The 25,564-nt window shown below is 31.5% G+C and overlaps 1 protein-coding gene across 19 annotated transcripts in view; it reads right to left on the reverse strand.

Moving 5' to 3' along the window:
- Nucleotides 1–25,564, reverse strand: part of LOC114338881 (formin-J) — a 552,435-nt gene that overhangs the window by 329,561 nt on the left and 197,310 nt on the right. For all 19 annotated transcript variants that reach the window (XM_050655079.1, XM_050655080.1, XM_050655062.1 and 16 more), the window contains one exon: nucleotides 2,489–2,527. The gene's annotated coding sequence lies outside the window, so the exon portion shown is untranslated. The remainder of the gene's footprint in view (nucleotides 1–2,488; nucleotides 2,528–25,564) is intronic.

Consider the following 25,564-nt stretch of genomic DNA (forward strand, 5'->3'; position numbering starts at 1 on the left):
GTTAGAGATACCAAAAATCTAGAAAAACAGAAAAAGTCAGATTTGCTTTTCTGAATATCATGTAATTTTTGTTTTTCTGTTAGACAAAAATTGATTAAGATTTGGTGTTTCTAAATTTGCATACATTCGTGATCAGTGACTCGTTCAACCCCTTTTAACTACAGCCCTTTCAATAATAAGGACTTTGAACTGATGAAACTTACAGATCATATAAACAATATATATACGAGTCAAGAAACTTGTGAAGTCGTAACGGTTAAGTTCATTTAAGATATTTATTAGGGGGTGATTTTCTCGATTTTTTTACCAAAACCAAAAGGGACTAACTTTATTTTGAGCGTAACTTGTTTAATTTTGATGCTAAAAATTTTTTTATAAAACAAAAATAAAGTTTTCCCCGAAATGTGCTTCATTTTTGGTTTTTTCACGTTAAAGTATTCCATTTGGAATTTGACGAATATGAAACTATTTTTCATTAGCTATAACTCTGCTTCTACTAGGTGTAGAGACGTGATGTATACACCATTTTTTAAAATTCTTTACAGGCTATATTTTTGTTAAGAATGTTTTTTCGACAAAATACTTACTATTTGAGTTATTTGCGAAAAACCGTCTAAAAGCGTTGTTATTTTGTTGAAAAAATGAACATATTCACTGCCAAATAGCTCGAAAAGTATTGACTTCGTTAAAAAACTCTATAGAACAAAAGTTACTTAAAATGAGCCAGTTTATCCATTTCCTGACTTTCTTTGGACGAATATTTTTTCACCCCCAAGAGGGGATGAAAACCACCCCCAGGGCAAAAGCACATATCGGCACAATATCACTTTTTTTCTTTATCTTGTTAGCTATGTGTATGCCAAATTTCATGTCAATCCAAGCGGTTCTTTAAAATTTAGAGATTTTGCAATATTTTACCGTTAAAGAACGGACTATTAGAGAGTTATCAAGTAACCCTAGGAGAATACGGTAACGCTATTTTACTGTATACTTTACATGTTATTTATAACGTTACCGTATTCTCATAGAGTTACTTGATAACTCTCGATTAGTATCGATGGGTCACAGTATTTTTTACAATGGAAATAATCAAGTATCTTGCAGTAATTGAATTTTTATTTTTGGAAGGTTTAAAAGCAAAGGAAATTTATGACCGAATGTTGAAAGTGTATAAGGACTCTTTGCCTTCAACTATTACAGTAGAAAGGGAGTTGCTCAATTTAAACACGGTCGTTTAAGCCTTGAAGACGATCCACGTCAGGAACGCCCAAAAACAGCAACAACACCAGAAATCGTAGAAAAAACAAAGGATATCGTATTGGAAACTCGTCGACTAATTGAAAGTGATTTAGTAGAATCCCTAGACATTACATTGGGCAGTGTAAGCAATATTTTGGCCGAAGTATTGGGTTACAAAAAGCTGTGGTCACCATGGGTGCCGCATTTACTGACAACGGAACCCAAACACACTTTAATGCGACTTTCTCAGCAATATTTAGGGCGTTTCCGAAAGGATAAAGTAGATTTTGTGTGATGATTTATCACAATGGATGAACCTTGGTCTATTACCATGATGCTGAATCAAAACAAGAGGTTAAACAGCGGTAGAATCTGGTTTTTCAGCTCCAAAACGAGTTTTTGTCCAGGAATCGGCCACAAAGATGCTAGCATCATTTTTTGAGATGTTAGAGGAATTTTTTTGTGGATTACTTGCAAACTGACAAAACAATCAATTCTGGATGCTATAGTAACCTTTTAGACCAGCTGAAGGAAAACATCGTGAAAAAAGACCCGGTTTGCAAAAGAAAAAAATTCGTTTTCATCAGAACAATGCACCGTGTCATATGAGCATTTTACCAATTGCTAAAATCCATGAAGTTAAGTTCGAGTTCTTGGAGCTTCCACAGTATTAATCGGATCTGGTTCCTGGCGACATCCTTTTCTTTCAATACCTAAAAAAATTATGCGTGGAAAGCGTTTTTCATCAAATGATGAGTATATAACAGCTGTGGAAGCGTATTTGGCAGTCCTTCCTGATTATCCCTAAGGGATGAAATTGATAAATTGAAATCTCCTTGAAACAAGTGTATTGATGTTCTGGAAGACTACACTGAATAATAAAGGATATTTCAAGTCATAAAATTATGTTTTTCTTATCGAACCGCAAAACTTATTGAAAAACCTAGTATGTTGAGCATTTTAAGAAGTCCGATACGATTGCATGAGAGTTTAATGAAAGGGTAATAAATCAATTGGAAGTTTTGTCCGACAAAATACATGAAACATTTTCGTAGTCTGACGTTCGAAACCTGAAACCTGTTCCACAATTAAAACTTCGTCTGTTCGAGTGTTCCCGTACATCAAAGTTTGTCCGACTCTGACAAAGACACCGTTAAGCTATTTTTTCAGCTTACTATTAAAAAACTTTTTTTTGGTGCGCGGGATCCAGGACTATTATATTATTTATCTTTATTGAGTGGTCACTTACCGGTGGCGATTTTTTGCCTCACATAACTAAGAAAGGGATCTGAAACAATAAAAAAGTTCAATGCACTTTCAGTAGGTAAGCAACAGTAAGTTATTAATATTATTATTATAAATGGACTGGCATCCTGTTTAAAAACACATACACACACATAAAACAATGAAGTCCCAAAAAGGAAACAGTAAGGAAGTGAACGCACACATTGTTAAATTGTTAAATCGCCTTTGGGCTCTATTCGGAGAATAGTTAGTAGCTGCGTAATGTAATATCTATGGTAAAAGAATGACCAGAATTAGAATTCTATATTCTATTTCTATTCAATGTTGATTTACCGTGGGCGGAATTTGCTCTTTAAGGAGGTACAAATAACCGGAAGCCACATCGTCTTTTGCAAGTATAACGAATATAATACAGATAAGAATAAAAACCGCTAAACGCCGTAAAAATGAGTGGCGCATACAATATTCCAGCTACAAAAGAGCTGATATGAATATGACGTGGCGTGAAAATATATTTTCATTTTGATGGAAAATAAAATTCTAACAAATTCTAATAAAATACAAACACTATCAAAGTTACTCTTTTGTGGTGCGTTTTACTTCAAATTTAGCAAATATTATGGAAACATCTTTTAAAATAAAACTAGAGTTTTATTTTTCATCAAAATGAAAATACGTTTTTGCGCCACGTAATATTCATGTCAGCTCTTTTGTAGCTGGAATATTGTATGCGTCACTCATCTTTACGGCGTTTAGCGGTTTTTATTCTTGTATCAGGAGTTTTTCAAAGTTATTTATAAATTAAATGTATGAAGTTGAATGCAATGTTTCTCGATTCCACGTTAAGCGTTATAAATGGTCGCCTTTCTAAAATTATCTCTCAAATGATCTAGTGTCCATCGAATGTACACTGGATTTTTTTCTATTCGAAATAGATTGAAAAAAATATTGGGAGACGGCTTGTAAATGAACTCGGATTGCCTAATCAAATTTAGCGTCGTAACCATTACAACTACATAAACCATTTCGGCGATAATGGTCAAATGAATTATACTTTAAAGCTTGATAACTTCGAAACGGCTTAACCTATTTTGATCACTAAACATGGGTTTGAAAGTATTAACAAGTAGTATCTGATGCATCCAAGGTCAAGTATGATAACTGAAGGTATTACAGTAATTATTGAGCTTGAAAAACCGGTTTTCCCATAAGAAATAGATTTGGTCACACGTATAAAGCCTATACTTAAAAATTCGAATTTTCCCAGATATGAGGTATACAATACACCGTTAGACGTAACTAGAGTCATACTACAAACGTTCAATTATTGGCGCAATTCGTAGGTTGAAATTTTGAGTAATTGTCGAAAAACCAAAATTTTCAAAGTTTAGTTTTTTAGTTTTTCGGCTATACTGAGCCGTGTGTATGTCTGATCATAACCGCTTAGGCACCATTTGAAACCTTAACTCAACGCTATTGATTTGGTGTATTTGCGGTTTTCCTGTCTTTCCTTGAACCGAAGATATATGCCCCCAAAAATTTTCTGTTTTGTACCTACCCAGTCCTATAGCCGGATTATGGGTGTCACAAACTACACCGGTTCTGAATCGGCCCTGACTCCCTCTTGAAACACAGAAAAAAAATTCAGATCGGTGTAACTTTTCTACAAACATACACACACATACCCACATACATACATACATACATACAAATATTTTCCCCTTTTTAAATAAAAATTGAATAAAATTTCTTAGCTCGGTAACTTTTGAGTGGTAGGTATAAACGATTTTAAAAATTAAACATGCGTTGGAAAGGTAATAATCAGCACTATCAGAAGCCGCAAAGGTCGGACATACATTTTCGAAATTTTTGGGAGTTTTGGGGACGAGAACGAAAAACACACAATAAATGGGAAGGGTCGTAAAATCCACACCCTTGAACCCAAATAGGTGGTTGACATTTGGATGGGCGAGTCTTTTCCTATACTTTAAGATAGCATTTGGCCCAATTATTAATTCAGTCAGATTTAGAAAATCGAACATTTGGTGTAAATAGTGTCGCATGTACGGGAGTTGTGCACCACTGGCGAGAATTGCCGTTCTCTGGGATGGTAAAATTTTATGGTGGGTATTACAAATTTAGCGAGAAATACTAGCAGAGATACTAGTATTACATTACTAGATACTTATTAGAAAGATATAAATTATCTTCTTCTTCACGTGCCTTTTCCGTTCCAAACGTTGGTAATTAACAGGGCTATTCTGACTTTGTTTATGGCAGATCTGAATAGTTCGGCAGATGACAATCCGAATCATTGCCGCAAGTGTCTTCTCCTCCCTGAACCAGTTCTGATGTCTATTTTCACTTAAATAATTAGCTGAAGTACTCTATATTTACTGCTGCGCCTCATCATAACGTGACTCAAGTACTCAAGTATTCCAACTTTCTTTTCTTGATAGTTATTCCTACCATTCTCTCCTTACTTATCCGGCACAGTAGGTACTTCCTCGTTGGTCACGTACTCGGTCCGGGGTATACGTAATATACGTCGGTAGAACCACATTTTGAGGGCCTCTATTTTCTCCATTCATGTGGCGGTCATTGTCCACGCCTCCATTCCATATAACAAAACCGGAAATACATAACATTTAAGAAGTTAGATTTTGAGAGGTAGGGTGAGGCTGTTAAGGTAAAAATTTGCTTCATACTAGTGAACCACGCTCTTGCTTTTTCTTTTCTTATACGTATTTCCTTCGCTTGATCCTAACTGAATTAACTGTTGTTCCTAAGTAAGTGTACGAATTCACGTGTTCAATTCTTTGATTTTTTAATCAGTTGTCTTTTGTCTTGCGTGTTGTTGGGTTTTGCTTACTAGGATCCATTTGGTTTTTGTGATGTTCAGTTTGAGTCCGTATTGTGTACTTGTTCTTTGTATCTTACCCATCAGGCAACTCAGCTCCTCCATACTACTCGCGAGAATCACAGCTTCGTAAGCATACCCCATGTTATTAATTATTTCTTCATTTATCTTTAAGCCCTCTGTGCTTTCCTCTAAGGGTAAGAACAGAACAAGTAGGTCGCGGTGGAGGTGTAGGTGTCGGTCGCGGTCGATGTCGACATCCATGTAAAACAAACACATTGTAATGAATGGAAGCAAACAGAGCAGGTAAGTCGCGGTGGAGGTTTAGCGTGATGCCATCCAAGAGGTTTACATCGATGCTTTTGAAAATAAAATGAGTTTGTTTTACATGGATGTCTACTGCGCGGCTTACAAGGATGCTTCCCTGTAATTGTTCCGTTCGAAGCCAAGTTGTCATTACCTGCGCTATCTGAGTTGATACTTTTTATATAATCCCTTTTTTGTATTCAGTTTATTTTTGAATTTCTTCTAATTTCATTAAACTACTTCACTTGATAGTGGTTCTAGCTCGACTGACAGCGTAGATGACCTCCTTGCTATGTGCTGTCGACATCGACCGCGACTTAACTAGTAGCATCCACCGCGACCTACACCTCCACCTCGACCTACTTGTTCTGTTCTTCCCCTAACGCTGTCTTAAATACTTCTTCCGAGTATATGTTTAAAGAGAATAGGAGACAAGATACAGCCCTGCTGTACGTCTTTCGTATCTCTCCGAGAACCATTCTCTTTAGTTTTTCTTACCTCGGCTCTTATTCTTATATGTTTCACGGTATTTGGTAGTATCTTTATCTTTGTATAGCCGTCTCTCATCCATCATGTCAAGTATTTCTGCATTCATCCAGTCTTCTTTTTTTCTTTCATCTGGTATTAAAATATTGACTATAGATACGATTATTAATATTGTCTCACGATAGTTTGACTTTTTGGTTTTTGTACTACCATTGTTTATCTACACAAGTAGATTGGTCTAGTTATACAATGGTACTACCCCTATTATTATTTAGAAAAATGACATTTACAATGAACCTTCGTTCATAGATAAACTATAGGTTTCCATTTTCATCTTGTAGAATTGTTCTCGGTATTCATTAACACAACTGAACAAGCAACTGGTTTCTGTTAACTGTAATAATAAGATTTATGTTCTAAACTGACAATACGATTTAAGTCCGGAAGTCATTCGGATGTTGTTTCAATTTTATTTTATTATTTCAGCAATTAAACGAACGTTTAGTACATTTTTGTAGCAGGCTGACAGCATGTCTTATATGGACATAAATGATTTTATTAAAGCTATAATAATTTTAAAATAGATGGATGATTTACAGATATGGGTATAGATGATTTTGTATAATATATAATAGTTATACAGGATGTAACAAAAGCACAGGTCATAAATTACATCAAATATTCTGGAACCAAAAATAGTTCGATTGAACCTAACTTAACTTAGTACAAATATATGCTCTTAATAAAAGCATATAAAAGTTACAGCCCTTTAAAGTTACAAAATAAAATTCACTAAGGATCACTTACAATTATTTTACAAATACTAAATTAACAATCAAAATGAATATGATTAATTGTCATATTGTCCAAAAATAAATTACGTTGCAAAGAATATTAATTAATAGATCAGTCCGAGGACATTTCATTATTAATACGTTAAATGGAAATTTTCAAAACCGTTTCAAAAATAGCCAATAAATTTTATGAATAAATTAGTGTATAACAGCATTATTATTAGTTTCGTTAAAGATTAACCGTTAAAAAAATTAATAATTGACATAAATAATTAATAATATAAAAATTTCAGAGGAAAATAAGATCCCAGTCTATTATTTCTTTGTGTTGTGATGGCTACAAAATATATCATATATTTTATATAGCTAAAGTTTTGGTCAGTTTTTGTACTTTGTGCTGACACCATTACTTTAGTTTCCCTTCCTTTATTATGAGATCTATATTTTCTCCGGATAGTTAAGCAGGAATGGATATATAAGTAAGCTCTTTTAAGTATTTTTTTTTGTGGGTAGGTACAAATGATAAGGTCAAGATCATCAGCGTGTGCTATAATTTGTGTTGGTTTATTAAAAGCAGTTATTCTTTTGTATAGTCGGCATATCTCATAATCTTCTCCAGTAGCTACGTTTGAAAAGATACCACATCGTCTCCCACTCGTAGTCCTACATCTGTTGCAAGGGTAAATCATGTATACAACTTAAATTTAATTGTCATTATGATGCTCGTATTCTATACGAAACTAGCCGCTTTGCGGCTCGTGTCTTATCCCTCGTACCTGCATCATAACGACCATCAGTAAATGCTCTTTTCATAATATATTATTCTATAAAACAGCTCATAGAAAAAACAATAGCCTTCAACGTTGAATTGCACATTACATTCGTGGACATCCGAAAGGCCTATGATACTGTCCCAGACCTGTGGAAAGCAATGGAAAATCACTGAGTAGATAACACCTACATAAATGCAGTCAAATCACTTTACGAAGACAATGAATGTGTAATTAAAGTCGGACAAAACTACTCAGAACCGTTTAAAGTCGAGAAATGACTTCGACAAGGATGCTGCCTGTCACCGACCTTATTTAACCTTTATATAGATGAAACACTAAAAAACTGGAACAAGAAGTGTGGACAGATGAGAGTAAAAAATTAACAATTAACCCTGTTGTTTGTCGATGATTAAATAATTTTAGCAGAAGTAAAAGATGTTCGTCTACATGATGAAAAAGCTAGAATTTGAAAAATAATTATGATAAAACGCAACACATGGCCATTGGAAACATTGCAGAAGACCTGTAGACCAAGGCGGATCTGTAAAAATATTAGTACATTTGGACGTTGAGAGGTGACTCAAATTTTTTTGCAGAAATTGCTTGAAAATAACTCAAATAATAATATTTGAGTTATCCTCCCTCTCAAAAAGGTCCGGAACATTGTTTAAATAATCAAAATGTCAGAAAACGAAGGAAAAATTCGATTTTTTTCTTCGTTTTTTGATTTATATCTTTAAAAGTATTCATTTCCGAGAAAAGTTGTACTAACATAAAAGTTGCATAATTAAATTTCCTACAATATAGAATTGGTTATAAATTTATAAAATAGTCACCCTTGTTGCAAAATAGCAATAATTGCGAAAAAACTATACAAAAACAAGTATTCGCATTTTACGTTTTTTCAACAATTTATGCTACACTTAGGACCTTCATATTTCACTCAGAAAAACTTTATGATACACTAAAATAATACTGTAAATTTCATTAAGATCAGTTCAATAAATTTTGCAAAATAGATTTTGCAATCCAGCTTTCGCAAAAAAAATTCGTTTTTTCAAAATGTTACAGGACTGAAAATAAAGCAGATAGCAAGTTGAATTTTTTTTTGCATATAGAAATGTACTGTGCCTTTTATTTGCAATTTGCAAAATTAAAATCGATTAACTGCCACGGCGGCAGGAATTTTTTTAAATAGACATTAATTCTTGGCGCTACGCGCAGGACAGCGGATAGTTTGCTCTGATTGGGCATTTCAATGACCTTTAATAATGATTGATACATTTTAATTTTTATTACATTTCGATATAAATAAATAAATTTGTTTATTGCAAAATAAAAACACATACTTTATCCTTTAAAATAACACTATTTTTAGCAAAAACTTTCTTTGTTCATATATTTTAACTTAAAAAATAAAATTTTATTATTTTTAAACATATGCAATTGTTTAAACAATATTTCACAAACAATAATAAAATTAGTTTGATTTTTGTGGAATTAACATATTAAAATACAACAAAATATAGAGTAAGAAAATAATATATTAGATAAAGATTAGAAGAAATTTTGGTGGAAATCAACTTGTGTGAATCGAACACCGCTGTCCTGCGCGTAGCACCAAAAATTAATGTTTATTTGAAAAATTTCCTGACGCCGTGGTAATTATTCGATTTTAATTTTGCAAATTGCAAATGAAAGGTACAGTACACTTCTATAAGCAAAAAACTTACTAAATTCTAAAACTAACTAAATTCAACTTACTATCTGCTGTATTTTCAGTCCTGCAACATTTTTAAAAAATGAATTTTTTTTGCGAAAGCTGGATTGCAAAATTTATTTTGCAAAATCTATTAAACCGATCTTAATGAAATTTACAGTGTTGTTTTACGATATCATAAAGTTTTTCTGGGTAAAATATGAAGGTCCTAAGTGTAGCATAAATGGTTGAAAAACGTAAAATGCGAATACTTGTTTTGGTATGGTTTTTTTCGCAAGTATTGCTATTTTGCAACAAGGGTGACTATTTTTTAAATTTTTAACTAATTTTATATTGTAGGAAATTTAATTATAAAACTTTTATCTCAGCAAAACTTTTCTCAGAAATGAACAGTAATCAATAATCAAAAAACCAATAAAAAAAATCGAATTTTTCCTTAATTTTTTGACATTTTGATTATTTAAACAATGTTCCGGACCATTTTGAGTGGGAGGATAACTCACATATTATTATATGAGTTATTTTCAAGCAATTTCTGCAAAAAAATTTGAGTCACCTCTCAACGTCCATCTCAAAACAGATGAGCCCTGGACTACTGGAGATAAATAACAACTCCATAAAGCAAAAAAAAATGAATATAATTTATACTTGGAGGTAACTTAAACAAATACAGGATAATATGAATTGGATATAATAAATAAAATAAAAAAGAAAAGACACTAACCTGACAATAATTATACTCGATTATATGGAGCGACGATTAAAAGCAAAACTATAAAACAAATCTTTAAAACAATACTGGAAAGCTGCTCACTGTATGGCTCAGAGACGTGGGTGACAAATAAAAAAAAAATGAAAAATAGAATAAATGCAGTGAAAATGATGTTTTGGAGAAGAAGCTGCAGAAAAACTAGTAGAAAGCTGCTCAATGTATGAGTCAGAGACACGTGAGTGACAAATAAAAAAAAAGAATGTGTGTGTACTTTGTACGCACGTAAGAAGATATTCTTCTATTATATAATAGGTAAGTTAAACGAAGTAAATATACTTAAAAGGTTATTTGTACTTATTTTATTTAAAAATCAAACTAACTTTCTTATCTACCACTTTCAAAAAAGAAGAATATCTTCAAAAATTATATAATAATATACTTACAATCATAAAATCTATAAAAAAAAATAAAAAAATAATAACTTGCTTGGGGCTTGAACCCACTTCACGTCTACCGCGCCGTACGAAAGTTGACACCATTTCAAACTGCACCAAACTCTCGTATACGTCATGTGGGAATATACACAAACTAAACGTTTACACCATAAATTTATATGAATTTAATAAAATTATTAGTTTGATTTTTGTCGAAATAAAATACAACAAAATATAGAGTAAGAAAACGCTATATGAGATGAAAATTTGTAGAAAGTTTGTTCGTAATCAGATTATGTAAATTAAAGCATTGCCTACTAATAGGTAACTACATTATTTTGTTTACATTTTCCAAATAGATAGGTATTGAAACTATTAGGTATTTCCAACTGATACATTTAGAATTACGTACCTGCGGCTTTTCAAAACTATTTAAAAAGTCACTATAATTATAAATTTGATTTTATTTCTGTCCACACATCAATAAAAACTAATATTATACAATATTTTTGTTTGCCGATAACCTCCATATTGAACAATTATTGACAGATCATTTCAAAATTTCAACACCCAATCAGAGCCCGTATAACAACTAATACCATACTGTCGGTGTGCGCATGCGCGCGGATCAATCAAATTTTACCCTCAATCGATTCGCCGCTAAAGAAGAATATCTTCAAAAACTGAAAAACAGAAGAAATTCAGTGGAAATGATATTTTGAATAAGAAGCTGCAGATAAACACGAATGGACAAACTGAGAAATGAACGAATTAGAGAACTAATGAATTAGGAGACACTAAATGACGAAATAGAAAGACGAAAATTACTCTGGTATGGAGATTTACGAAGAATGGACGAAAGAAGAGCTTCTAAGAGCTTGGAAATGGATACCAAATAGAAGGAGGAATAGAAGACGTCCTAGATTACAGTGGATCTAGATTAACTACAGACTAGATCTTCTTCTTTCTTCTTCTTTTAGCCCATTTCTATCCAACTTTGGACATAGGCCTTCCCCAAATCTTTCCATTTCCGTCTGTCCTTGGCTGCGCTTTTCCAGTGAGTTCCTGCAGCTTTTACAATATCGTCCTTCCATCGCATCTGAGGTCTTCATCTTCCTCTTCTTCCTGTCCACGGTCTCCAGTTTTGTATTTCAGCATTCCATCTTTTATCTTCCTGTCTCGCATTGTGGCCCGCAAATCTCCATTTTAACCCTGTTATATGTTCAGTTACATTTTTTACTTTTGTTTTCTCTTTTATCCATTTGTTTGATTTTCTGTCTTGTAGTTTTATTCTCAACATGGATCTTTCCATTTTTCTCCGAGTTATTTCAATTTTGTTTATGTTGGCCTTTGTTAATGTCTATGTTTCTGAGCCATACGTCAGAACAGGAAGGATGCACTGGTCAAATACACGGGTTTATAGGTACTGTTGTATCTTTGTGCTTTTTAGTATCCATCTTAACTTTCCAAATGCTGCCCACGCCAATCGGATTCTTCTCTGTACTTCAATTGTTTGGTTCTCTTTATTAGCTTTGATTATTTGACCCAGGTATATATATTCGTCAACAACCTCAATATTGACATTATTTATATTTACATTTATTCTGTCGTTTATATTTGTTATGATTTTGGTTTTACTCATGTTCATTTTTAATCCTATCTTCTCTGATGCGTGTGTTAGTTGAGTCAGCATTGGGGCTACTTCTTCTTGGTTGGTTGTAATAACGTTAACATCATCGCAATATCTGAGGTGATTGAGATTCTTCCCGTTTATGTTGATACCCATGTCTTCCCATTCCAGTTCTTTAAAGACGTCTTCCAGAGCTAAGGTAAAGAGTTTTGGGGACATTACATCTCCTTGTCTTACGCCTCTACGTATTTCTATGGGATTAGTTTTGTTTGTTTTATTTTCCCATTCGACTGTCAAGTTGCTTTTTATAGATGTTATATAAGAGTTGCCTGTACCTGGAGTCTATTCTGCTGTTATTTAGAGCTTTTTCTATGGCCCATATCTCGACACTATCGAACGCTTTTTCATAGTCTACAAAGGCTAAACATAAATCTAGCTTGTATTCGTTTGCCTTCTCTATCAATATTTTCATAGTGAGGAGATGATCTATGATACTAAACCCTTTTTTGAAACCTGCTTGTTCAACTGGCTGATAACTGTCCATTTTATTTGTTAGTCTATTGGTTATAATTCTAATAGAGTTTGTACATTCGTGAGAGTAGTGAGATAGGTCTGTAGATTTTTAAGTCTCTTTTGTATCCTTTTTTGAATAGCAATATTGTAATACTCTCATTCCAGTCGTGAGGTATTTCTGCCTTGTGTAGACATAGATTAAATAGGAGATTTAGCTCCTCTATAATAGCTTGGTTACCTTCCTTAAGCATTTCAGCAAGGATACTACCTGGACCGGCAGCTAGACTTGACCTTTGTCTTTGGATGTTGTAATTAATGGATCATATTATGGAATAGTGGGTATTTATAGATCGCCAAGTGGTAGTATAAGTGAATTCATTGATGTATTTTTCAAGTGGATGGATGATTATTATGAATCAGTATAGTCATTGCTGGAGATTTCAACATACATTATGATAAAAATTGTCAGGGTAAAAGTAAATTGAAAGAATATATAGAAAATAATGGAATGCAGCAACTTGTAAATGAATATACAAGAATTTTTAAAGATTCAAAATCTATGATTGATCTTGTCATAAGTAATGACTATACGTTAACTGCTCATGTAGAAAAAAATTACATAATATCTGATCACTGTATTGTACATGTGCTCAATAATAAAGTAACTAAAAGTGAAGTCATTGAAACAAAACAAATTCGTTCTAAAATAATATATGATAATATGGTAAACATGTTGATTGAAAAAGATTGGGCATATTCTTCAGTAAACATCGATGAAGTTACTGATACTTTCATCAATAATATCGTAGATGTTTTGAATAGAGTGTCACCAGTTAAAACTGTGGAAGTTAAGAACTTTGGTAATAAATGGTTTGACAACACTTGTAAATTGGCAGTTAAGAATAAAAATCTTGCTTATAAAAGGTTTTTGTTTACAAACGATTGCGTAGATTGGAATAACTATAAAATTGAAAGAAATAACTGTGTTAGAATTTTAAAACAAGTTAAAATTAGATTTTATGAGTCAAATATTGATAGGAATAGGGGTAATTCTAAACAAATGTGGAAACATCTCAAACAGTTAGTAGGAACTAATAAATCTATATCACAATTTCAAAGTCTTGAACATGAAGGTGTAACATATAGTGTAAATTTGGCAAACATATTAAATCAATATTATGTTGATAGTATTAAAGATATTATTGTAAGTTTTGACCAAAATAGTGATATTAATTTAAATTTGCAGACAGTTGTTTCATCTGATGTAAATTTTGAAACTTTTGAGAGCATATCACTAAACCAACTATATGATATAATCAAATTTCAATATAAAAAAATAGTACGGATGAAGTAGGTCTTGATATTATCAAAAATCTATTTCATGTGTTAGGTTATCCTTTATTAAATTTAATTAATATGAGTTTAGAGAAGGGCCTGGTGCCCAAGCAATTTAAAATATCAACTATAGTTCCTGTTCCAAAAGTTCCTAATACTAATAAACTTGATCAATTACGTCCAATAAATATGCTCCCATTTTGTGAAAAAGTTTTAGAAATTGTGGTGTACAATCAGCTGATTAAATTTATTACTTCAAATAATACCCTGTATAATTACCAGTCTGGATTTAGAAATTCTCATTCATGTGAGACCGCATTACAGTTAGTTGTCTCAGATATGAAAAGTATTTTAGATACGACAGTGGTCGGTATATGCGCAGTTTTTATAGATCTCAAAAGAGCATTTGAAACAATAGATCGTCATATACTTCTTTTGAAATTAAAGAAATATGGTTTTAACGGGACAGTTTTTAATTGGCTGGAAAATGATCTGTCAAAGAGGTACCAAAGGACTAAATTAAATAGTGAAATGTCAAATCCACAGTTAAATGATATTGGTGTGCCGCAAGGCAGTGTACTTGGACCTCTACTTTTCATATTATACATTAATGATTTGGGAAACGTATTAAGCAAATGTAAAATTCATCTTTTTGCTGATAACACATTAATATATTTTTATGGGGAAGATTTTGTTGATGTAGTGGACACGATGAATCGTGAATTGCATTTATTAACTGAAAGATTTAAGTTAAACAAATTGAAAGTCAATGAGTTAAAATCCAAATACATGTTTATTGGTAATAATACTCTTTTCGGGAAATTCTTAAGTTTGGATGTTCACATTAAATTAAATAATGAAAAAATTGAAATGGTTTAGGAAATAAAGTATTAGGGATTCATATTGGATAGGGAACTAACTTTTAGTAAACATGTTGATTACATTTGCAGAAAGATAGGGAAAAAATAGGTTTTTTTCGAAGAGTATCACCATTTTTGACATTTCAAACTAAATTAACAATTTCTAATTCGTTAATATTACCTCACTTTTTATATTGTTGTTCATTGATTTATACAGGATGTTCTAATTATGACAGGCTTCAAATTCTCCAAAATAACGCTATGCGAGTAATATTGAGATGCAATCGATATACTCGAATTCAAGATATGCTGAAAACTTTAAATTGGTTATCACATTAAAAATAGCCATAATGCAACTATCTTTAAGAGATTATTAATCCATTATATTAAAACTAAGACCTAGAAACCAATTGGCAATGTTTGTTGTACTTCCAGTGTTTTTATTTTTATTTTATTTTTTCTTTTTTTATTTATATATTGAATGTTTCTGATTAATTTAATTTGACAATGCTTATTTCTTTATTTGTTTAGTCTCATGTTTTTAATTTTTGTAATACTTTATGATAATTATACAGCGCTCCTTGCCTTGACAATTCTTATGTAATTTGTACAGGTGTGGAGTGCAATGTTTTTGTTTTGTGTATTATCTATTATGATAAATAAATAAATATCTATCTATCTATCTAGATCTACACATCCTAAATTACAGGAGAAGAAATTTCGATGGGGATGTTCGAACAGCAAAAAGAATATCCTGTGTAAAGCCACGAATAAATAAGTAAGTAAGTAAGAGAACGACGCATATTTAATCCATTTCTTCAAGCTATACAAAACTCTGAAGCCGGCACTGAACCTAAGACCGATTTTTAATATGATTACCGCCGTAATTTGCTCTGGTCTTGTTAATTATTGACCGGTCTGTAGTTATTTGATTAAAAACAGTATTACAAACGATAGACGGTTGACGTCTGCCTACCATTTTTGTATAAGTGTGGGTAGTGCATTTATTTAAAATTGATTTTTATGCTGGGAATTATCGGCTCTGTCCACTAAACGAAGTCAAATTGATTGGTACAAGGGGCGGACAGTTATTGAGATAAATAAGATGTAAATTATAAAATAATATCTTCAACACAGGTAAAATATATATTTAATTTAATATATTACATTCCTAATCACTATAATTTAGGATAACAAGTTATTGAGTATAGTCCAAGTAATGAAGCTTAAAATAGGACAAAACCTCGCAATTTTTACAGAATGGATCGATTTGCTTGAAAATTTGAGAATAAATGGTGGATAGTCCAAGGATCAAAATCTATATCATGCTGAAAGGCGCTTTGGCCATGGGGGTGGTTGCCACCCCATCTCGGGGGGTGGAAATTTTTTATTATATTTTAATTGCAAAAGTTTGTAAAAACGTTCATTCTAAGCAAAAAACGTTCTATATATTTTTTTGATAAAATTGATAGTTTTCGATTTATTCGCTATCGAAAGTGTTAGTTTTATATCGAAAAAATCAATGTTTTTAATAAGTTTTCTGCTAATAACTCCAAAAGTTTTCGTTTCATCAAAACAACTTTACTTAATTAAAAAGCAACTTTTGAAAAAATAAACAAAACCGTTTTTTTTAATTTTCTTTAAGACCAATAGTAATCGAGCTATACTTTATTATATGTTGGCTCTTCTTCGTCAAATGCTAAATATTTTAGTTTCAAAGTCAAAAGACGGGAAAACTAGGCATTTTTCAAGGACAACTTGTTCAAACTAATTTAAAGAACTTAAAAATATCTATCTCCAGAGATAAAAAAAGTCTCCAGCTCAAAAATTAAATGACTTACCTATAATGAAAAGAATGTCAGTATCAATTTTTTTCAGCGAAAAAGTGATCGCAAGCAACCCCCTAATCACCACCCTAATTAAAATGATTGGTCTTTTTTATTTATGTATTATTAATAGATTAATAGGTTCTAGAAGTTTGACCGGCAAAGAATGATTAGTTTTTAAAAAAATGGTGTTAAAGCTAATAACTAATTTTTGTAGTTTGGAAAAAATGGCATTTTCTTCAGAATAGAAAGATTAGCATCAGAGATACGAAAAAATGTTTCAATATGAAATTGTAGTTTATTTAATTCCCAAGAAATTGGTTTGCAAAATTTTTTCTACGGCAAAAATTGAGTGAGCTATTGACAATTAAAACTTGTAATAACATGCAAAAACCACCTTTACCAACCCTTTCAAAGTCACCTCTTTCTGCGACTGAGGATTTTAAAAAGATTTAATATTAATAGGATTATAGATATTGTAAAAACCTACAAAAATATATTTTACCAAACTTTCTAAGATAAAAAATAAAAACGGTTAAAAAATCAATATATTTTTTTGAAAGAAAAGAGAGAAATCCAATTGGAAGCATAATAATGTAAATTAGCGATGTTTTTAGTCATTGGCCTTATTTATTCTTATTTATTTAAATATATTATTAATAGATTCTAGAAGTTTGACTGTCTTAGAATGATTAGTTTTTAAAAAACTGGAGTTAAAACCGAAAACCGAATTTTTGTTGTTTGGTAAAAAATGCCATTTTCTTCAGAATAGAAAGATTAGCATCCGAGATACGAAAAAAAGTTTTAATATAAAATTGTAGGTTACTTAATTCCCAAGAGCTTGGTTTGAAAAAAAAATTTCTACGGTAAAAATTGAGTGAATCGTAAATTAGTATGTATGTCGAAAAACATTGAGTTATTCTATACAAAACTAACACTTTCGATAGCGAATAAATCGAAAACTATTAATTTTATCACAAAAATGTATAGATGTATAGATTTTGCTTAGAATGAATGTTTTTATCAACTTTTGCGGTCAAAATATAATAAAAAAATTTTATCCCCGAGATGGGGTGGCAACCACCTCCATGGTCAAAGCGCTTCTCGGTCTGATATAAATTGCGAGGTGAAAAGCTTCGGTTTCTGGCCTAGTAGGAATTAAATCAAAATTGCTAAACCGATCTAAAATTTAGATCCATAATAAAAATAAAATAAAAATGTATACCATTTTTTAGACTTTAGACTTGAAAAACTTAGACTTTAAAAATTAAATATTACCCCAATCTATTTATGAAAAAAATCATCGATTTCACCTAAAAATCTCGAGATCTCAGTAACGGAGCTCGAACAGGAGGTATTTTATGAGTACCAAAACTTTAACACTGACGCAAAAAACCGCAAATAAACTCAAAGCTACACAACGAGCCATGTTAATGAGTTACACAACAAGACGTCATCGAAAGAGCTACGACGCGTAAGTGGAACTGGGCAGGACACTTAGCAAGAACACAAGATGGACGGTGAACAAGACGAACCATGGAATGGCGGCCCAGAAACTACAAAAGAAGCCGAGGATGACCACCGACTAGGACTAGATAGACCGACGATAAAAGTAGCGGGAATCTGACTACAATCAGTCCAGTGTAGAGAACACTGGAAATAACTGAGGGAGGCCTATGTCCAGTATGAGACGCGACTGGCTGATTGATGATGATGGTGATCACTTTAACGGATTATACCATTTTGCTCCTTCTCGATATATGCCATCTATAAAATGAATAATAAAATATAGATCTTCGGTTATAATTTGTTGAATTTTCTGCTCTCAATGTTAATAAAGAATGAAAATGTCAGTAAAATTGCCATCTTGGTTCCTATTTGTCAAAGAAGGTTCTTTTTTTTGAAGATGTGTTTTTTCACCATCTTTTCAGTAAGCTTAGTTACAAGTGCGTGACATAAATAATATTAAAGTTATTATAAATGTTTATATGCTAAAAAGTCAGCCATTTTTCAAACAGTTTTGTGACATAATTATGTCACAGACTGTTTTCAGCTCCCGGCCTAACAGACCCGAGTTGTTTACCAAGTAACCTTTTTTATGATTTATATGATGTTCTATTTCTTATCGACTTTTGGAGTAAATTCTTTCTTGTTTCCTGTAAATACTATTCGAGATGTTGTTTATTTCTTGAACATTGAATGTTGTATAAATAGTAGGTTTTTGTAATTAGTAGTTCAGTTTTGAATTTGAAAACGTCAGCGTACTTTGATATGTAACGGCCGCGGTATATTTTTGAATTTGTAATTATGTAGATAAAGTATTAGATTTAGTGTAACAAATAAATTAGATATCGTAGTTTGTAAAATAAAGGATATAAATTCAGTGTTTTTTATTTGTTTAGGTATAAGTCAAAATAGATAAAGTTAAAAATATATAAGTTAAAAATAAATAAAGTCAACTAAAACTAAACATTAGTGCCTAAAAGATCATAGAAAAGTCAATTTTGTAACAGTTTTTTAATAACAATTTTGATAAAATTATTAAATATATCTTAAAACTGAAACTTCAAAAATCAAGTTTTTGAGCAAGTAGAGTTGTAAATAATCGCCCTGTGGGATAAACAAATTGAATAACCTACAAACTATTTGCTCAATCTAGCTGATATTTAGTTTAGCACACTTTAATAACTAATTAATTGTCATAAGTTATTACATGTCATTTTGCAATGGTAGAGGAGCCCAACCGGGGATTTTTGCAGTTACTGGAGCGCGTCCGAAAATCACATGGGGAGAAACCTTGTTCACGCTTCTACCCTGTAAATATATCCCTACCATATATTGGCTCTTTAATACAGGGGAGTTCGTTAAGGGGGACCCGAAAAAAAATCTATCCTTAAAAATACTCGAAATTGTCAGATTAAGATTAGGTAAGTTAAGTACATGCAAGAGAGTGTATATTTTAAAAATCTGACGATTTGAGCGGGGCGTAAGGAAACGGGCAACGGGCAAGTCACAAAGTTTCACAAAAAAGCGAATATTTATTTCGCAAAATAAACGTCAGGTCAATAAACTAAAAAAATGTGTTCAATATTTTTCAAAAACCTTTCGAATGATACCAAACACGACCCTCCACGGAGAGGGTGGGGGTAAATTCAAAATTGTAAATAGGAACCCCGCGATATTTCGCGAAATGAACATCAGAACGAAAAACTGAAAAATACACGTATTCAATATTTTTGAAATATCTATCGAATGACACCAAACACGACCCCTCATGGAAGTGGGGCTGGGGGTAACTTTAAAATCTGAAGTAAGAGCCCCCATTTTTATTGAAGATTTGGATTCCTTACGTCAAAATAAGTAACTTTTATTCGAGACAATTTTTCGAATTATGGAAAGATGGCGCTATAGTCGGAAAAACGATTGTTGGAAATGGAAAATTAAATTAAAAAATGGAAAGTCCTTACTAAAATGGAAAACTTAACTTTTTTGGTTTTAGGACCTGATTTTCACAACCCAATAGGTACTACCTATAGGCAACCCACTAGAACAACGCTCGAGTAACTGCAAATTTAGCATACTTTCCTGCCCTACTAAAAGTATTTATATTAGTGACAGTAATTTATAATAAATTTTGTGGAAGTATATTGAAAACAAATGTTTTCAGTGTTTCATTGTTAGATAAAATGAATTTCAATCAAGTAACCGTATATTTTTAGAACTGCACTTAAACAAATTCAGATTTTCAAGCCTAGTTATATCGTTTTTATGAACATTATTAAAGGTTTACTATTTACAACGGAAGCCACATTGCAATAAACAAGTAGAAATACACAGATTTTTATAGGCGTTTATAATAGTTGTTTATTTTTCAATCAATTGTAACTACAACTACTGTTTTATAGGGTTTTTATGTCTTACTTACATTAATAGTTCATAAAATGTTAAAAACGAAAATTAAATAATTTTGTTTTAGGTAAATTCTCTCAGGTTTCTCAGCCATGAAATTCGTCTTCTTCCGATGCTTCTTCTGCCATCTATCTTTCCTTGCATTATGAGTAGTAGGATGCCATACTTCTCGCCCCGCATCACTTGTCCGAGATACTGTAGCTTTCTTTCTTTAATTGTAAGTTCAACTTCTTTCTATTTACCTATTCTTCTCAGTACTTCATTGTTCGTAACTCTAGCTGCCCAGGAAACCCTCATAATTTTTCTATAGGTCCACATTTCAAAGGCGTTATTGGCGTTAAGTCGTCTCATTGTCTCTAGGTTTAACGTCCATGATTCAAATCCATACTATAGTCAACTATAGTATAGTACACTGTATACGTAACATTTTGTTAGGCGTACTTTAAGAGCTAAATTGTAAATTTTCCTTTCATTTATTTTTCGATATTTTATTTCTCCATATTGTTTCATTTAGGCAACCTGCGGCTCTGTTTGTTCTATTTACTTGATCGTATACTTGTGTTTCGAGCTTTCCGTAGCTAGATAGTGTGATGCCTAGATATTTAAACTCAGCTGCTTCTTCTATTATCTGACCCTTCAGCCATGTACTTTGCCTTTTTTTTGGGAAAATTGACATGTTAACTTTTCTGGCGGTTATATCCTTTTACCTTTTGGTTACCTTTTGGATCCCCTCGTATCATTCAGCGTCCTTTAGAAAGGTCGTTTTGTATTTATTCTTGGCGATAATGTTTTTATTTGTACAAGTAACAAACACAACTAAACAATAATTCACCGTTCTTTATTTACTGCAGCTATAGAAAAGATATGGCGAGTATTGAATGCACCAAATATGGAAGATAACTTTAAATGAAATTATTGTTGAATTAGCAGACGAAGGTAAAGTCTTAAACTCTATTTCAACAATTTATCGTCTTTTAATTCTGCGGTTTTCATTAAAGCGCGACAATATGGAGCCTGCGTACGATTCTGAGTAGTTGCTGACCTCAACAAATAGAGGTTGTATGAAATATGTACAAGAAAAGTTTGTTTATAAATGTATAATTTATTATTAACTGTTTTTTATTCTTGAATTAAGGATTTGTTTATAACCATTTGTTCTTTTACCAAACAGCTTCACACAATTCCAAAAAAAGAATGTGTGTGTACTTTGTACGCACGTAAGAAGATATACTTCTATTATATTATTTCAACGAAATTAATATACCTACTCTAAACAGTTTATTTATATTTTATTTAAATATTAAACTAATTTTAATACTTACTATTTTCCAAAATTTTTTATTAAAACAATACCAAAAATAAAGAAAATAAAAGAATAAAACACACACAAACACATTGAAAAATGCCACAAATGATTTCTGAACAATAATTATTGAAAGTAAATACGCATTTTATGAAAAAAATTGTATAATAAATATACTTACAATCATAAAATGGATAAAAAAAATAAAAAAATAAAAATTTTCATTGGGGTTCGAACCCACGTACGTTAGGGCGGTTAGATTTAAAATTCAAGCATTTTAGATTTTAGCTACAGCCGTTATGTGGGAAGATATACGAACTAAACGTTTTAAAGTTTTGACAGTTCTGAATTTAATGAAATTAGTTTGATTTTTGTGGAATTAAAATATTAAAATACAACAAAATATAGAGTAAGAAAATAATATATTAGATAAATATTGGTAGAAATTTTGTTGGTAACCAAATTATGTAAATCAAAGCATTACCTACTAGGTAGGTACATTTAAACATTTTATATTTTCTAAATAGGTAGGTACCTATGTAATTTTTTATTACGATACTGAAACATTTACAATTACGTACCTGTTGCTTTTAAAACTATTTAAAAAGTCACTACAATTATAAACTTGCTTTTGTCTTTGTACTCACAACAATAAAAACTAATATACATAACATTTGTTTACCCATAGCCGACATATTGAACAATTTTTGACAGGTCACTGCAATTACCCAATTAAAGAACGTATAGCGTTTCAGCTGCGCCCAGAACCAAGACTTTTGATGAATTCGCGCACATATACATTTACACCCAAACGCGCCTAAAGAAATATAACTTAAAAAAAAATAAAAAATTCTGTAAATACCAAAGTCAATTTCTTGATACAAAATATTTATGTTGTTCTGAAGCTATTTGCTTGTGGCATTTTTGTAATTAATCATTTTTAATATTTTTTGTATTTTGACAACAGCATCCGATTTGGACGTCGAAACGTTAATAAAATCATTTTTTTAGTAAAATTGTGACTTATTTCCCATTAAAAATACTTAATTGCAAAATATTTAATAATTAAAAATAGTCAAAATATTCAAAGATGCAAAAATATTTATTAATTGTGTTGTGTACAATGTTGTTGTATAATTTACCAAAAGGCTTTCGATAGAATAAAACATAATAAACTAATGTCGATAAGAAAAAAGTTGGTTTAGATGATAAAGATCTTAGACTTATAAAGATCTTAGACTTACATTATGTCAGACTCTATGTCAGTCCGTCCAAAGGGAAATACATTTACATATTATAAATTCAGGAAAAGTTGGATGCATTGTACACTTACGAGAGGAACGTATAAGGGACTTTGCTACAAATGCGCCAGTCAATGGGAGCAAGAATAGGATATTACCTCCGAATTCTATCCTACTGCATGGATTTTAATGAAAGTCTACCCTATGCCGATGTGTGCTTCTATCTTGGGGGTGGTTTCCACCCCTTTCGTCAAGGGTGGAAAATTTTTTGGTTAAAATTATCACGGAATTCACTAGAGAACCTTATTCTAAGCAAAAAATATTCTATAATTTTTTTTTGAAAACTTATTACTTTTCGAGTTATTCGTGGTTGAAAATTGGCCATTTTCTTTAAAACAATACCTTTTCGAACGGCTTTTTGCGAATACCTTAAAAACTATGCATCTAACGAAAAAAACTATATTCAACATTTTTGTAGCTATAAAAAAACAAAGAGACACTTGTCTCCATAACTCTTCTAGCTATAATACAAAAAGAGATATGGTAGGTGAAAATAGTTTGTTTTTTTGGTACATTCTCAAATTGGTGTATTCAACTTGAAATAACAGAGAAACGGTCGATTTTAGGTGTATAATGCTACCAATATCTTTTTTATTGCTTGAAAAGACCTTTAAAACGAGCTATATTAAAGGTCCCTTATATTAAAACTAAGCGAGATATGCTGGAAACAAAATTGATAACTAATGTGTTTTAAGAAAAAATGAGAAGTAATTTTAACCCTCATCCACCAAAACGTAAATACATTTTACTATAGTGTTATTTCTACATATGTTCAGAAAGTTGGACGAGTTTAAAATTAAATTTAAAAAAAAATTTGGTAAATTTTTTTTAAATATTTTTTGATTTTTAATGAAAGTAATTTTTATTAAAAGAACTTTTATAAGGATTCATGAATTTAAAACTAGGGCACAACTAACCATACATTTTACACCGCAGATAAATTTTAAATCACAAAACTCCGCAGAATAAAAAAATTGGCTGAGAGTTTGGTCACATATTATTATATTCACTTCCATTGTTCAAGCTTGGGAGCTTTTATGTAAGTTATTGATCGAAAAGAATTTCGGCATTAAGGGTTATGAAAAGTTTTGTTTAAAATTACTTTTTTGTCATTTTTTGACCAAAATATTTTTTAATGAATTTTCAAAGACCCTGTTATCCCATAGTGGCGTAGGGCCACAATATATTATAATACAATGCAAAACAACTTAGTATTAATATCAAACTTAATCTTAAACTTAACTAATATTCTACTATATATTTACATTATGTACAAATTTTCTTTCCTATTTCATCCTTCATTATGTTTCCTATGGCTCTATTCAATGTTTGTCGTTATCTACCTTCCTTCTTTCTTGTTGCGTTTTTGCCTGTCAAATTTCTTTCACCGGTTTTGTATTCTCCATTCTCCGAAGATGACCCCACCGACTGAGTTGCCTTCTTTCTATATATTCTGGTGTTGACTCTATTTCCAAATCTTCCCTTATTTGAGTATTTCGTAGTCTATCTCTTTTGGTAATTCCTCGAACTCCGAACTCGTCTCAGGTATTTAATTTCCATTGCCTATATTTTATTCTATTGTCGTTCTGTTAGAATCCACAACTCGTAACCAAAGGTTAAAACAGGCCTCTATATTGACTTTAACAAATTAATGTTTGTTTTTCTTGTTATTTCATTTTTTTATGAATTTGTTTTTCATTGCATGGTGCAGGTTCGTCCTTTTTTGTTCATCTATTAAATTCTTTTATTAATTTCTATTTCCTGTCTTCCGTTGTCTTCTAATCCTACTCCTAAGTATTAGAGGCCTATTAAAACAGGCCTATATATTGACTTAAACACATTAATGTTTGTTTTTCTTGTTGTTACATTTTTTTATACTTTTTTTTTACTTAATAACCTTAATGTCCGACTGGTCTATTATTTGACAAATAATGACATTATTTCGAAGTCTATTAAGTACGATATAACGCCCTAGGGCCTATTAAATTTAAATAACGAGTTAAATACTGTCAAGTTGACAAATAAAACTCTAAGTAAAACTATGGTTACCACAAAATTACGTTACGACTATTTCTGGTAAATGTACTTATTTAAAAACTAATTAATTCAAAATTCATTCAAATTTTTTGCATATAAAGAATAATTTAGTCGGACATTAACGTTGAAGGCACCACGGGTATTATAATAATAACGCTTTCGGTCAACCTATATACCTCGGGCCGAAGGCCCGCGGTCTATACACCATTGACCTCAAGCGTTATTATCCTTATAATACCCTTGGTACCTTAATAATTGATATGTTTCCTGTAGCCGATTTT

The sequence above is a fragment of the Diabrotica virgifera genome, chromosome 6 (genome assembly GCF_917563875.1).
Source record: "Diabrotica virgifera virgifera chromosome 6, PGI_DIABVI_V3a".
NCBI lineage: Eukaryota > Metazoa > Arthropoda > Insecta > Coleoptera > Chrysomelidae > Diabrotica > Diabrotica virgifera.